Consider the following 14,959-nt stretch of genomic DNA (forward strand, 5'->3'; position numbering starts at 1 on the left):
CGTCTCCCGACCTCCGCGCCGCCCCCACGCGTCCCTTTCCCACCAGTCCTCTTCGCCCACCGCCTAGATGTCCGCCTCACCCCCTAGGCCCCACAGGAGGCCTCCGCCCAGCATCTAGTCGCGCCTAGGCGACCGCGGAATGTCGCCTTGTTTTTCACTGCTGTTACCCAGTTTTATAGTTAAGGAGGTTTGAAAATTAGACCTATGTGCAACCTGAAGGCTGAAAATATATTTTACCAAACTTTATGTAAAATACTACTGTTACATCCAATCAATTGTGCCTCGAGAATGGGATTGCACACAAATTAACATAGTGGGCTGGGCAATCAAAATGTGCCTCATAGATTATGACTGAAAATTTTCAGGGCCTCAAATGCATTATATACTCTCCCCGTTAAAGCCAAGGTTGGCCGCTGCAGGGGAGCCAGGGCCACGTCGCTTCAAAATCGTTCGGCGTATCCACGTCGCCCAAATTTTGCCCGAAATTCCTCCTCGTGGCCCTCGTTTGTCCACGTCGCCTAAAAAATGCCATCCACACAAAATAGCGCCTTATCTCTCTCTGCCTCCACTCTCCTCCCTCGCATCTCTCTCCCTCTGTTTCTCTCCCCTTCCCCTCTGTAACACCCAAAAATTTCAATCTTTTGAAATAAGAAAATTTGATTTAATTATGTTATTATGTGAGCATTCAAATATAAGAAATTAATAATTTTTGGGAAATTAAAATCGAATATAAGGTTAGTAACCTTTTTATGCATACATGCTGCTGCAATTTATTTTTATGATGATTGGTCTTGATTCAAAGTTCAAATGAATTCAAAATCTATTTGAAAGTGCTTTTGGAAATCTATTTGGGAAAAAAGGCAAAATCCTTCTCACTCCCTCCCCTCTCTCATTTCGGCCTGCTGGCCCAGCTCCCCGACGGCCCGCTCATCTCCCTTCCTCCCCCTCCTCCCATTCTCCTTCCTGGGCCGCCCCAGCCTGCCCTTCTCCATTGCTCACCGCGCCAGCCAGCCTCGCATGGCCTAGCAAACGCGTCGGCCCGGCTCGGGCACAACCGCTGCCGCACCCCTTCCCCGCGCATCGGCCGCTACCAACCCGGCCTCGCCCGTTAGAGCCGCCCCCAACCCATGCCTGCTCTCTCCCGCACGCTCGCAACTGCCGCTCCCTTGGCCTAGCACCGCACGGCAACGGCCCACGCACCTCCTTCCCTCTCAGCCGTTGATCACCCGGCCCCGCCCGTCAGTGCCTTCCCTCTCCTCCCGCAACCGCAGCGCCGGTCAAGCGCAACTGCCGCCGCACCCACTCACGACGTGGGAGCGTCTCCCCGCGCCCGGCCTCTATAAATCGGCACCGAGCCCGTCACCGCCCCTCCCTGCTACCTCCCCGCTCCATTTTCCCGTTCACTCGTGCACGAGGAAGCTACAACCGCTGCACCGAAGGCGCCGAGTTCTGCCATCCGCCCCTTCGCGCGGACAGCCGTCCCCGAGCCGTCTCCATCCTCATTTTCCCCGCTGTGAGCTTCGCCGTTCTCCCCTCTTTCTCCCTGTGCAGTTTATTTCTTGTTTCATGGCTTCTAAAGCCCGTTTTGCATGCGCCCGTGAGCTCTCATCGCCGGCCATGGAGACCGCCGCCTCGGCTCTCTCTTCCGGCCGCCTTATCGGCCTTGGCGAGTTCCCCTTCGCCCCCTATCTCCCCCGGTGCCTTTGGTTCTTCGAACCGTGGCCCGTAGGCCGAGTTCCACGCTCGCCGACATGTTTCTTGCCGCCGGCAATGGAGCCTTGCCGTCGGTGTCACTGTGCCCGGTCGGACTTCTTCTCTCTCTTCCCCAGATCTAATCCAGGCCGTCCCTTGCTTGATCGACGGCCCAGAAAGGCCGATACCCCTTCGCGTGGCAGTTTTACTTAAGAGACCCTGAGTTTTTCTAAGTCCTAACCCGCATCCCAAAGCACGTTTCCAGAGTACGCTTTCTCGTTTTGAAAACGTAAAGTATATTGTTTTAGTCCAAAATACGTTTTTAGTATTTACAGAAATAACACTAGATTTGTTTTGCTCTTAAAAACTTCGTTTTAGCTCCGAATTTACCCGTTCAAATTGCGTTAGTTTCATAATTTCATAATCTACATGTTAGTACCACTGTTAATCATGTTTGCAACTTTTAAATTTTATGGTTAGATTTAATTAAATAAATTGCTATAAGAAATCTCGTTTAAATCATAACTTTCGCGTATTAGCTCCGTTTTTTGTGAACTTCGCGTTACCGTGATCGTAGCGAGATGTAGATTCTTTTCATAAACATTTTAATTTGTTTTCTATACTGCTGGTGTACTGTTCTAACTGTAGTATTGTTTGCTTTGTATGAATGCTCCTGGAATGTTATATGTTGCTGTGTTGGTCGTGTTCAGACGGTGAGGAGAACGTTGGTGACCAGGAGTACTTTGACGACCAGCAGGATCAGCAGGAGTTTGCTAACCAAGGCAAGTATAGCATGGGCCTACCTTGATGTCCTATTAACTTTAATCATTCACTCATGTGCATGTGTCTAACTTTGATAACCATAAGGACATCCTAGTTATTTGATGACATGTTCCCTTGATTCCTTTGGGTTGATTGCACTTGGGTAGATTGCTAGTGCTCTAACTCAACATGATCTATACAATGGTTAATGGTTCTATAGAACTAAAGGTAAAACATGCTTTATAACAACTGATCCATAGGGCGAAGGAGCAAATGACTTTCAATCATGTTGCTCTCGGCCCTCCATAAGGACTTATCTGTCTACAAAAGCTAAGACTAACAGTGCAACCGCGAGAGTCATATGGCTCTGACTTTAGCTCAGTAATAGGACCTTTTCTAGCTTGTTAGAGGTTACCTTTATGGCGCAAAAGGGGCTTGCCACATTGGGTATAGGGTTGCCTCTGTTCCTATGTGTATAGCCGCGATGGATATGTGCCATAGGAAAGGGGGTTCCTACATCTGCCTGCCAAGGAAACCTAGCGGCCCTAACTTGTTAGAGAAACCTATAAAATGGCTTTCATAGTGTACCCTGCCCGCTCACCTTGGCAGTGACATGGGAGTAATTAACCTGGGCGTATGGGAATCATGACTCGCGGTGAATGTGCACCACCTCTGCAGAGGGTTACAAACTGTTATAACAGCCATGCTCACGGTCACGAGTGGCCCAGAAAACTCACAGAATAATTGGTTACTTATTGTGGTTCATTTATGATGGTATACGATGATAATTTGATGATATCTGCTTATGTGGGTTTAAATGGGAGCTTAAGCATAACTTGATTATACTTGATAATAAAATCTGGACTTACTAAAAGTGCTAACTGCAGTAAACCTGTGTCATCCTGTTTGAGCTTCATAATCCCATGTTATCTTGTTAAGTACGGGAAGTACTTACGCTTTACTTTCTATATTTGGATAAACATCCCGAATGGGTAACAGATGACAACGGGTATGAGGAGTTTCCTGAGGATTATTAGGCTTATGGTCAACCAGTTGATCTTCCCTGTGATGGAGTTCCACGAGAGAGTTATCATTTTATCTTCCACTGTGTTGTGTAAGACTATGTATTGTTATTAATCGTGATGTAAGATACACTGTGATGATACTTTTTATAATTTGTCAACTTGTGTGTGTGACTGATCCCTGGGCACACATGAGAATTGGGTGTGACACCCTCTCTCTCTCCTTCCCTCCTGACAACAGGCGCAGGGTGGTAGCACCTGCGCCTGCTGTGGCTGGCCCCCTCCCTTCCTCGCACCCCTCCACGCGGGTGGCGTGGGCCCTGCGCGACAGCCCGGCTCGGGTGGGCACAGCGGCCGCGGCCGCCCCCTCCGCGCGACCTCCTGTGGTCGGCCGGCATGGCTCCAGAAATGACGAAGCCAGAAAAAAATCATAGCCGGGGCGAATTGCAACGAGAAAATGAACCAAAAGGCACCGCATCCACATATTATAATCACATAAATTATGGCAAAAACGCTGCAATCATAAGTCACCCATATTATGGCGAAAAGTAGATGAGAAATACAATCGCTATCCTTAAACCATTTCGGGTGAAAGACTCTAAGACTGTCTTCAACAATCGCGACTCAAAATACAAGACTCATTCGTTCTTTGGGTAGCGTTATAGGCAAATGGTTCAATACTTATTTTTGATCTTCTCTAACAACAAGACCCCAAAAGATAAACCTTTATGTAAATGGGTCTCTAGGAAAGAAGATACTCAGATTTAGGTTAATCCTCTCTTAGCACCTAAAATAGGTCTTTCATATAGATACTCTGTTGAAGGTTATAGGTATTGTGTTAGACACCTATTTTGAATTTGAGTTTCGCAACGGGTCTCGAGACAGCGTAATATCATTATCAACACGCTTGCTTGTTGCTCGCCGCCCGGTGAGGCGTGCGCGTGCAGCGGTGGGAGGCCTGATGCGGGCCGCTGTGCAGGGGCGCGACCGCATGAGTGCGAAGGTCCGGCCACGGCCGATGCGGCGTCGACGACGGGCAACAGCGCGGGCGCACGGCGCCACCGTGGCCGGCTGGAGGCGGGCAGCGACGTCCTCCTCTCCTTGACTAGGGAATCGTCGACAACAACAACAAAGCCTTTAAATCCTAAATAAATTATAGTAGGCTAGAGTTAAAATCCAGCCGAAGCAATCAAGTGACCAGGGAATCGACGATTGGGAATTTGGGGATCCACCGGTTGGGCTAGGGAATAGAGGAGTATGCGACAGTGGGCTTTCAATATGGGCCTCTCACCTCTGCTGGGCTGAAAAAAGCAAAAGAAAAGGCCCATTCTTCCTCCAGGTTCCAGCGCCGCAGCGTTGCCTTGCCTGCTCGTGCTCGCGGCTCGCCGGCTTGCCGCTCCAGCGCTTCTCGCTGCCGGTGTTAGGGAAGAACGGGGGTTCCGGGGTTATAAGGCGAGCTCGCCGGTAGCTGGGGTGGCCGCCCCACCCCGCCCCTAGGGTGGCTCCTCCGGTCTCCCTCGGCCCGTCCGTGGTCCCGGGCGTTCCGGTGTGTTCCTCGCGTCGTCCCCTCCTCGGTTTGGTCCTGGTACGACAGTCCCTGCCCAAACCCCAAAGTCCCAAACCGGACCCACATTTGGCTCAGACTTTTGAGTGCTCGCGCTCTCCAATTTTGTACCCAAACCCCAAACCCCAAACCCCAAACCCTAGCTCCCTGCCCAATTCGATCCGACCTCGCCAAGTCGCCATGGACACCTCCGACGACGAGGCCACTGCGCTGCCGAGACCAAGAAGAAGACACCCAAGGCAGCGGCGGCCAAGGGGAAGGCGACGGGGAAGGGGAAGGTGGCTGCCGGCCCCAAGTCGTCGGCCAAGGAGAGCAGTCTCCTCAAGCACAGTGAGCTCCCTCCCCGATCCCCTTTCTCATTAAGAATTTCGGGGTTTTCGGTCGGTTTATCTTATGCATTTTGTATCTTTTCTGGGGTTTCTACTGCAGAATCGCCCGCCGAATTCTTTGCGGAGAACAAGAACATTGCCGGATTTGACAATGTGAGTTGTTCTCTAAGGACTTTTAGCCGATTTGGGTGCAACAGCTAGATTTCGTGCGTTTGCGAAATTTAGCTAGACGCAGTCATGCAGATGCTCTATTATCTTGTCGACAGACAGTATCATTTCTTTATTTTCCTCCTGGTTCAAGCGCAATGTAATCTAGAAATTAAACTTAGACCACATCTGACAATGGGGAACAAGCAGAAACTATCAACCATTGTTTTGATTCACGGATATTACTCATTCTAGTTGTAGTGCACTTTTGGGGAGGAAATCTATCAGATGCTATCGTAATCATTATTTCACATAGATACCGATGTAATGGTGCTGGTCAGCCTGGTAAATCCCTGTACACTACGTTGCGGGAGCTAGTTGAGAGAATGCCCTTGATTCTGCCGAATCCATATCAGAGCTCCCTGATATAGAGATTACAATGTAAGTAATCCCCAAATGTATTCTTTGTTGTCTTTTCTATTTTGCAGTATGGGACAGTGCCCCATAACTTTGTTTTGCCATATCCTTGTCAGAGAAGAGATCACAAGGACCAAGTTCAACACAATGATAGGGCTAGTGGAACGACAGCATGTTGACGAGGCACTATATGATGATTTCTAGTCAGAAAAGGATCGTGAGGTAAGATGAGCACCTAGGTTTGTATTAGTTTGAACATTGTGGATGTATTGAGAGGCGTTGTGGACTTCACAAACTTGCCTCTTTGTATTATTTATGATTTCGCAATACTTAGAAACGCCTGGCCAAGGAGGCACGTTTCCAAGAAACTCAAGCTAAACACGCTGCACTTGGGAAGAAAGTTGAGGAGGCTCCATCTGTTCGAGGAAAAGGTCGGGGCGAGGCTGCACTTTTCAAAGTGACTTGCAAGGTATTGCCGTGACAATGTGATATATCCGGTGAAAATATATTTTCTTACTTTTGATCTTGACTAATCCACCCCCCTCCCCCCTGTGGATGCAGGATAATGGTAAGAGGTATGCCACATGATGATATCCCAAATATGCTTGGGAGAGGTAGGTTTTTAATGGTATCTTTAATCCATAAATGCTGAATCCAAACAATTTGATCCTTTCTTGCTTGGAGAGGAGATAGTACCATGATGCCCAATATCATTGGAGTTATTTACATTTGGTGCAGTTTTGTCAGGCACAAAGTATGGTTTGAGGCAAACACGTGGAAAATTTGGACTCGGTGCTAAAATGGTAAAGTTTTTTGTGTACGCTGTTGAGAAGAAGCTTTCTAAATTGTATGCTGCTGTGAACTATTGTTTTGTATCTGTTTGATAGATAAGAATGAATGCAAACAGTTAGTTGAGTTCTGCATTATCATGAAATGTTGAAATTGTTTTCTTTCTTTTGCTTGGGCATGACTATCTTTGAGTTTGGATTGGATAGTGCAAGTGTACAACCAAGTATTGTTCATCTTATGCTGTTTGTCATGATACTTTTATTTCATTTCTACATAGCCATGTAAAACTTGCATCGTAACTAATGTAAAATGTTATTACAATCATAATAGCAACTTGTTTGCAGTTGGCATAATCATCCTTTTCTTTCACTTTGATTATACCTTTTAAGTGATCTATTATTAGTTTGTTCTCTTGTTTGTTGTTTCAAATTTGATGGTATTCTTTTGCTTAATCTATCCCATGTCTAAGAGATACTCATGGTGTTTTGCCTCTGTAAAATAGCTTGTGACAATAAACATGTGACCTATTCTCATGGATTTTTTTTTTACTGGCTCTAATGTTCTGTTTACATTATAATTGTGGATTAGAACAGGCACTTATATGGTCAAAGATGAGCACAGGACTTCCTATTGAAATTAAGTCATCGATGAAAGGCCAGAACTATACTTCCTTCTGTCGCCTGGACATAGATATTCATAAGTACAGCTTGTTGGTTCATGTGTCTGTTCAACACACGTACTGACTTGATATTGCTTTTTGTCTCTATTTATGTCAGTTTGGTAACTTCTGCAGTTTACCTTTACCATGACCCATTTTGGTGTATTCCCACTTCTCAGAAATATCCCTCATGTCCATTTACATGAGAAAAGAGAGAACAAAACTCACTGGCATGGGGCAGAGATTGAAGTTATAATTGAGGGAAATTGGACAACTCATCGTGTGAGTAGCACATTTTTGGAACATTTGAAACAAGGAATTATGCTGTAAAGCTAATCAAGTGATCTCTTTCGTGCAGTCAAAGATCCTCCATTATATGCGTCAGATGGCAGTCATCACGCCATATGCTCAGTTCCTTTTTAGATTTCTATCTGATGCAGCAGAGTAAGCATTTCATTTATGGTTATTTATGTTGTGCAAAAGCTGTTGCCATTTTTTCATGAATGAATTTGTTTCCTGCAGCAAAAACTTAACAATAAAGTTTGCACGGCGGACAGATGTTATGCCTCCTGTTCCACTTCAAACAAAGCATCACCCATCTGCGGTCGATTTGTTACTGATAAAACGCTTAGTTGCAGAAACTACAAAGCAAAATCTTTTACGGTTTCTACAACACGAGTTCGTGAATATAAGCAAACCACACGCTGAACGTTTAATTGGTGAGTTGTATGATATGCATTGTGGCTGACCTGGTTATTGTAAACTAAAAAAATAACTAAGTCAATATAGTTTCTATCTGTTTTCAACACATCATGGACCACTATAGTCCAATTTTCTAGAATAGAATCTTTTGCGATCGTGAAGAGCTTCCTTTGACAGTTTGATCTTGCCTTGCTGTTTATGGTTCTGAGTTTCAGTTATGTTTCTAATGTTGCTTTTTCAAAGTATTCTACTCTCCACTAAAATTATCTACAAATCCTATTATAACCTGTTTTGGGCTAAAAATGTAGTTGTATTTTTGTTATGTACTTTTGTATTACTCTGTATCTAGGCTTTACTATTCTTGTTATCAGTTCTATGTTTTAATATAACATATTTTTGATTTGGTAGGAGAGATGGGACCTGATTTCAGTCCAAAAATGACAGTTAAGAGCCTTACTTCTCAGCAATTAGTTCGAATACATCAATTATTTAGGCAGGCTAAGTTTGATGATCCCAGCGGCAGTGTATGCATTCCCTACCTCCTTTATTTCTCAGCTATTCTTTGGCTGCTTTCATATGTGCAACTGGTCATCGTGGTATCAAAATCAACCAATTCTATAGTGTCTTAGTCCTGCAGGTGAATATAATTTACGCCTGGGTATCATAAAAGAGTTGCACCCTGATATGGTTGCAACACATGCAAGCAGGTATATCATTTTAACCAGATTGAATTCCAGAAGGCATTTCAATACTGCATATTTGAACAAACTAATATCTTAAATGTTGTCCTCCATTCAGCCCTCAGGTTTTTGAAGGTCACCCATTTATTGTTGAAGCTGGGATAAGCATTGGTGGAAAAGATGTTAAACAAGTAAGGAAACACTTCAAGTTTTACTCTGTAAAGCAACATTTATGCTTTTATTTATTGTGTTAAAAAAGATTGTAGAAACATGTATTTTGTTTGTCCTTTGTGGTTCCAGCAATTTTCAATGATAGGCAAATAGCCCCCCAAACAGATCACCAGGAACTCTCATACACAGGAAAACAGTGGGTTTGGTGGCTGGAATGACTTAGTCTTTCTGATTTTCTCTCCAATATATATAGGCTGCCGTGAGCTTCATTTTAGGCTGTGATAGCCTTGTAATTAATGCAGAATATTACACAATTAGCCTCTATTACTGTTATTACTTCATGCTGAAATTAAGCTAAAGTTAAGGCTATGAAGTATGAACCTAGACACAGGATTATTCCTAACATTCAATGTGTGATGGTAGTTATTGTAAAGATCATGATAGTTGATTATTCCTATTTGATTTGCTGTTTTATTTGATGCTAACATTTTTAAATTTCCCAGGGTAATTTCTTTTTGTCTGAGATACTATACTGATTTAAACTCCTAGAATGGCCTGTCCTGTAAAAAAGAAAAATATTATTTTTGAAAGAATTTATGAATTTAACCACTCAAAATTGGAAGAATGAGAACTCGCAATTTTGGCTATATGTTGAGACCTGGGCATATCTGATTTAAACACTAATAGCTGCTTGCGCGTTTTAGATTCACTGAGTTCTTCCACTTCATTGATTTGATGGCGAAACTTTTAAGGAGCAAACATAATTGTTTGTCAGTATTACATTGAGCTCCAACTATGGGGAATGTTCTTTCCATCCTTTGCTTTTTACCCCCTCTGTCCGTGAATAGAAGGCGTAACCACTTTTTTCTATAGTCCAAGTATACAAGGTGGCTGAGTCCTGGCACCATTCACGCGCATGCAACATTTACTGCTGTGCCTGCTAACGTCCTCGCTTCCTCCCTCGCCGCATGCACAGACCGTTACTCACAGAGCATGCATGCTCTCTCTCTCTCGCTGGTACTGGAGGAGTTGCGCCTTCTATTTATGGACGGAGGGAGAAACTGACAAGATATCACTACATGATTCTACTGGGATTAAAATTCTTATATTGTTATCTTTGTTTCATTCAGGGTCTAAATATTTTTAGGTTTGCAAACAGAATACCGCTTCTTTTTGAACAAGGTGCTGATGTCATCACAAGAACTGCTCAAAAAAGGATCGAGTTTGTTTTTTTTTAGCATGGTTAGTGTATCATTAGTATCTGATGTTCTACCTATTCTATAGCTTTTCCCATCCTTCTTTTTAGTTGGGGCAGCTACAAAATTAATCAACAGCAAGATAAGGTTGGTGTCTTTGTGAGCATTGTAAGTACAAAGATACCTTTCAAAGGAACTGGAAAGGAGTACATTGGGGATGACATAACTGAAATATCATCTGCTGTTATGCTACATTCGAACTTCCCTGATTAACTGTGTCTGTAAGGCCACATATTAATCATCCTCTCGCACCTTCAGTCAGCCCTGAAGCAGTGCTGTCTTCAACTGAAGTCTAAGATTGTGAAGAAACTTCAGGCTCGTGAGCGGCAGGACAGGAAAAGGAACCTGAACAGGTAGTTTCTACTTTCTACTTTGGGGGTCAGAGTATTGTATATAATAATTAGAATTATGGCAAAGCTCCTGTTTTTGAAGCTGTACTGAACCACACATTCCATAATACTTGTTGAATGCTGATATTGGTTGATATATAGTGTCACTACTGGCATTCAGGCTGACAACGTAAACTCCTGGGACTAAAACTGGTCTTCTCTAATCCTTACCACTATTTGTAGAAAAAGCTACATTCTGTGATAATGAATTTATTATGAACAAAATGACTCACATGCTGCTTCACACTGACACAAAGTTCTCCCAAATTGTATGCATTTTTATCTTATTTTACTATTTTATATTTGCAGATATATTCCTGATGTTGCAAGAGCGATTATGGAAACTCTGGTAGAAATTGCAGATCAATCTCCCCCAAAAAGGCCACGCTATGATAAGGAAGATGAGGAACTCCTTGAGAAGGTAGATTCTCAGGAGGTGACAGAGATGACATTTAGAAACTGCTTGACTCAGCATGTTGAACAGGTAAGAAAAAACTTATATAGAAACAAAATAAAGATAAATCTGAGTCTGTGACACATTTTCTTGTGTGCTCTGTTTCAAGATGTGTCTGTTAGTCGCTGAATTCTTACTCTTGGTAGTAGCAGAATTCTTACTCTCATCGAGAGAAGATGACACTAGGAGTTGGGGCAATTTTCTGGTTTATTTTCAAATGCCATGTCAATCTGAGGGGTTGGGGGTACATATTTATAGGCTGTTAGCCAGCCAAACATATGCCAAGATGCTATTCTAAGATGCTGTCCTCTAAGATGTTGTCCTCTAGTCTAAGATGGTGTGCTCTAAGATGCTGTCCTCTAGTCTAAGATGCTGTCCTAAAAACAGACCATGCAGCCACAAGGACCATGTGACCAGCACAGCCCCACAAAGACCAGCCCACACATGAGACTTATCCCATCAGTGTCTGCATTACTTTTCAGAAGTCATATATGATATATTGAATAAATTCGTTGCTGATGTGGAATACAATCATGTCATATTGGTTATTGTTTTTTTCCTATTACAAAACTGCTTAACGTCTGGAGTGCCGATAAATTAGGCCATCAAAAGTTTTATTTCAATCATCTGTTTAATTTTTTTATTGTTCCCCAGCTCGACTATGAAATGGCACTGGACTACGCCATGCAGAGTGGAGTAAGCGAGGAGCCCCGAGAAGCAATATATTTGAACTCACTTGAAGGATCTTACAAGTTTGTCGACTTACAGAGTCCAGTCTTTGTGTTCAGATTTGTTCCTTGAGAGGGAAACTTACACGTTCGCCATCCTCAGGCCCATCCATACCAAATTCCCATAGTTCTTAGGATGAAACTGTCCATGAACTGTATTGATATTGTACCTGAACTTAATGTACTTTAACACCAACGGATTTGCATGAAAAATCACTGGATCCAACATTTTGTTACCCTTTATTTTTGCAAGACCCCTATGAGCATCTCTCAAAAGCTGGTCTGATAGATCTTGAGATATACTAAAAGAATAGCTCAAATCTAGAAAGCGTTTAGTTGGCTTTCTATTTTTAATAAAATGCACATTTTAACTTAACAGTATTCTACCACTTTTCAATAACCAAACTACATGTAGAAAACAAACTCATATAGGTAACTAATTACTTTCAAGAATAATAAAATTCGAATTTTGAAACCAGTACACTGCCTGGGTGGGGAAAGCACCGACTAGGGTTGAACCCTACACCCTGTTCGTTTGGGCTTGTTTGGCTTATAAACCGTACTTTTTCGGCCAACGAATATTATTTTTCTCTCACACCAAATCAGTCAATTATACTTTCAGCCATGACTTATCAGCCAAACTAGCCTAAGCGAACAGGGCGCTAGTTGTTGCAGGAGAGAGCATGCACAGGAGATCTTAACGACCATAGACTAGTTTTTATCATGAAAGAGTTCATCACAAAAACAGCAGCCCCGGGTTAGATCCTCCATGGGCTGGCTATGTGTTCCTGTGACGATTGCCGGCTGACTTGGCAATGACCTCGACCTCGACCTCGACCTCGACCCGAGGTCAAGCCGGACGCCGCCGCCCCACGATCCTCGAAAGGAGAGCACAGGGCTTCAATTTCTGGACGCGAGAAAGCATTCCGATTTGTGCTAGAACGATTAGGCTAAACTTCTCGATAACAAGATGGTGAAACAGTGCGTGACACAAGAAGAAGATGATGATCGACACCAAGAAGCTGTAAAAGCTAAAGATCTCCCACATCACACATAGCCGCCGTTGGCGCGGATGACCTGGCCGTTGACCCACTCGGCGGCGTCGGTGCAGAGGAACCCGACCACCGGCGCGATGTCGCCGGGCTCGCCGAGCCTCTCCATCGGGCAAATCTCCACGGCGCGCCGCACCATGTCCTCGCTCTTGCCCTTGAAGAACATGTCCGAGGCCGTGGCCCCCGGCGCGACGCAGTTGGCCGTGACGCGGGTGCCCCTGAGCTCCTTGGCCATCGTCCGCACCAGCGCCTCCACGGCCGCCTTGGACGCTGTGTACGCCGCGTACCGCGGCGGGAGGCTGCCCACCACGGACGACGTCACGGCCACGATCCGCCCGCCGCCGCCGCGGCGCAGGCGGTTGGCCGCCTCCCGGAGGCACAGGAACGCGCCGCGCAGGTTGACCGCGAGGACGCGGTCGAAGGCCTCGGTGGTGGTGTCGGCCACGGCGGGGTACGTATCGTCCATCACCCCGGCGTTGGCCACCAGGATGTGCGCGCCACCGCCGAACGCCGACTCCGCCGCGTCGAAGAGTGACCGCGCGCCGGCCTCGTCCGAGACGTCCGCGCGCACGGCCACCGCGCGCGGGAGCGACGCCGCCAGCGCGTCCGCCTCGTCGGCGCGCGACGCGTACCCGAGCACCAGGCTCGCGCCCAGGGACGACAGGTGCGCCGCGATGGCGCGGCCGATGCCCCGCGACGCGCCCGTCACGATCGCCACGCGCCCCGCCAGCGGCTGGGCGTTGCCCGCCGGTCGCACCGAGGCCTCGGCGGCGGCGGTGGCTACGGCGGAGACGTCACCAGCGTCTGCCATTGTACCTATCGGCGGCTCTGGGGTTTCTTGGGTCTCGCACGCGCGGGTGCGTCCAGTGTTAACCACTCGTGTGCGGCACCCGCGCCATCCACGTCTCGCCGGGCCCGGCCGTTCGGCGGTTGCGTCCAGAGCACGACGGGGCGGCGACGGGGACCGCGACGTCTCGTGAGCCTGGTGCTGTCCAGTTCCTGTCCTGTCAAGTGCGGTGGCATCAAGCTTTCACCTCCGATGGAAGATACCCTTGATCAAAGCAACAATTACGTAGGAATTTCGCAGGGAGACACTTCGATATATGTATTATTCCACAATTTGCACCTTGCAACTTTATTTATCGCTGTATTATTGAATAAATAAGCTGGTTTGTGGATATTCATTCTCAGGTTACAGACCAGCAGTGCAAACAGTGCACATCTATCTATAGGTTGTGTAACTACTGTCTTGATCAAGGAACATGTCCGGCAGGTCCAACAGACCAACAGTTCAGTAATTTACAGTTGCTTTTATAGCGTCCAAGACCTGCAATAGACTTGGGTTAGAAATCACACTACAGCTGCATAGCAAATGGTGGAACTCCAACTGGTAAGTGGTCAGGATCATACCTTGTTCTTGGTGGGCATGTAAAATGGTTCGTAAACGAGAGGAAAGGGAGTGTCGAGGCCGCATACTTGCTACAGGTGCTTCTAACTGGAACAGATCAAATTAGGAATGAATGTGATCAGAGGAGCATCAAGACGAGGCGACACATGATTGATTTTACATGTTCTATAGATAATCCATTCAGTAAGAAAGGCTGGAAGGTTCACTACCCTCTGGAAGCAGCGCTCGGTGATGGATGCAGCAATCTCTGTGCCGAACCCCCCGGTGATTGGAGCCTCATGGCTAACCTGTTACAGAATTGTCTGAGGAATGGTAGCATCTCATAGAGACAATGCAGAGATGACAATAAGTTGATGTGAATAGACATGTGAGAAGAGCTGCATACAAGGAGCTTTCCAGTATTCTTGACCGAGGACTCTACTGTTTCCTTGTCCCATGGTACAAGCGTTTTTAGGTCAATGAGCTCACAAGATACCCCATCCTGACATATAGTAGCGTCCGATGTAGTCTAGGGAATACTGAGGAACATCACAGGGAGATGGATATCAAAATTTATAGAAACAATCAAGCTACGAGGACAATACATGTATCACTTGCTATTAACTGTCACTGTTTTTTTTTTTCAAAAATCATGTCATTATGTGATATGGATAAACAGAAATGATGCTGGCAACATCAATATGTCATGATGGCCAGTTCTAGTGACAATTTTAGTTTGAGGTTCTTTTTTTAATCTAAA

At 45.5% G+C, this 14,959-nt stretch overlaps 2 pseudogenes; one reads left to right on the forward strand and one right to left on the reverse strand.

Annotated features, from left to right (window-relative positions):
* The first annotated feature begins 4,801 nt into the window (after positions 1-4,801).
* Positions 4,802-11,986, forward strand: LOC136549434 (DNA topoisomerase 6 subunit B-like; annotated as a pseudogene).
* A 704-nt stretch (positions 11,987-12,690) lies between these two features.
* Positions 12,691-14,758, reverse strand: LOC136549432 (NADPH-dependent aldehyde reductase-like protein, chloroplastic; annotated as a pseudogene).
* Between the last annotated feature and the right edge of the window lie 201 nt (positions 14,759-14,959).

Source organism: Miscanthus floridulus, chromosome 4 (assembly GCF_019320115.1).
Source record: "Miscanthus floridulus cultivar M001 chromosome 4, ASM1932011v1, whole genome shotgun sequence".
NCBI lineage: Eukaryota > Viridiplantae > Streptophyta > Magnoliopsida > Poales > Poaceae > Miscanthus > Miscanthus floridulus.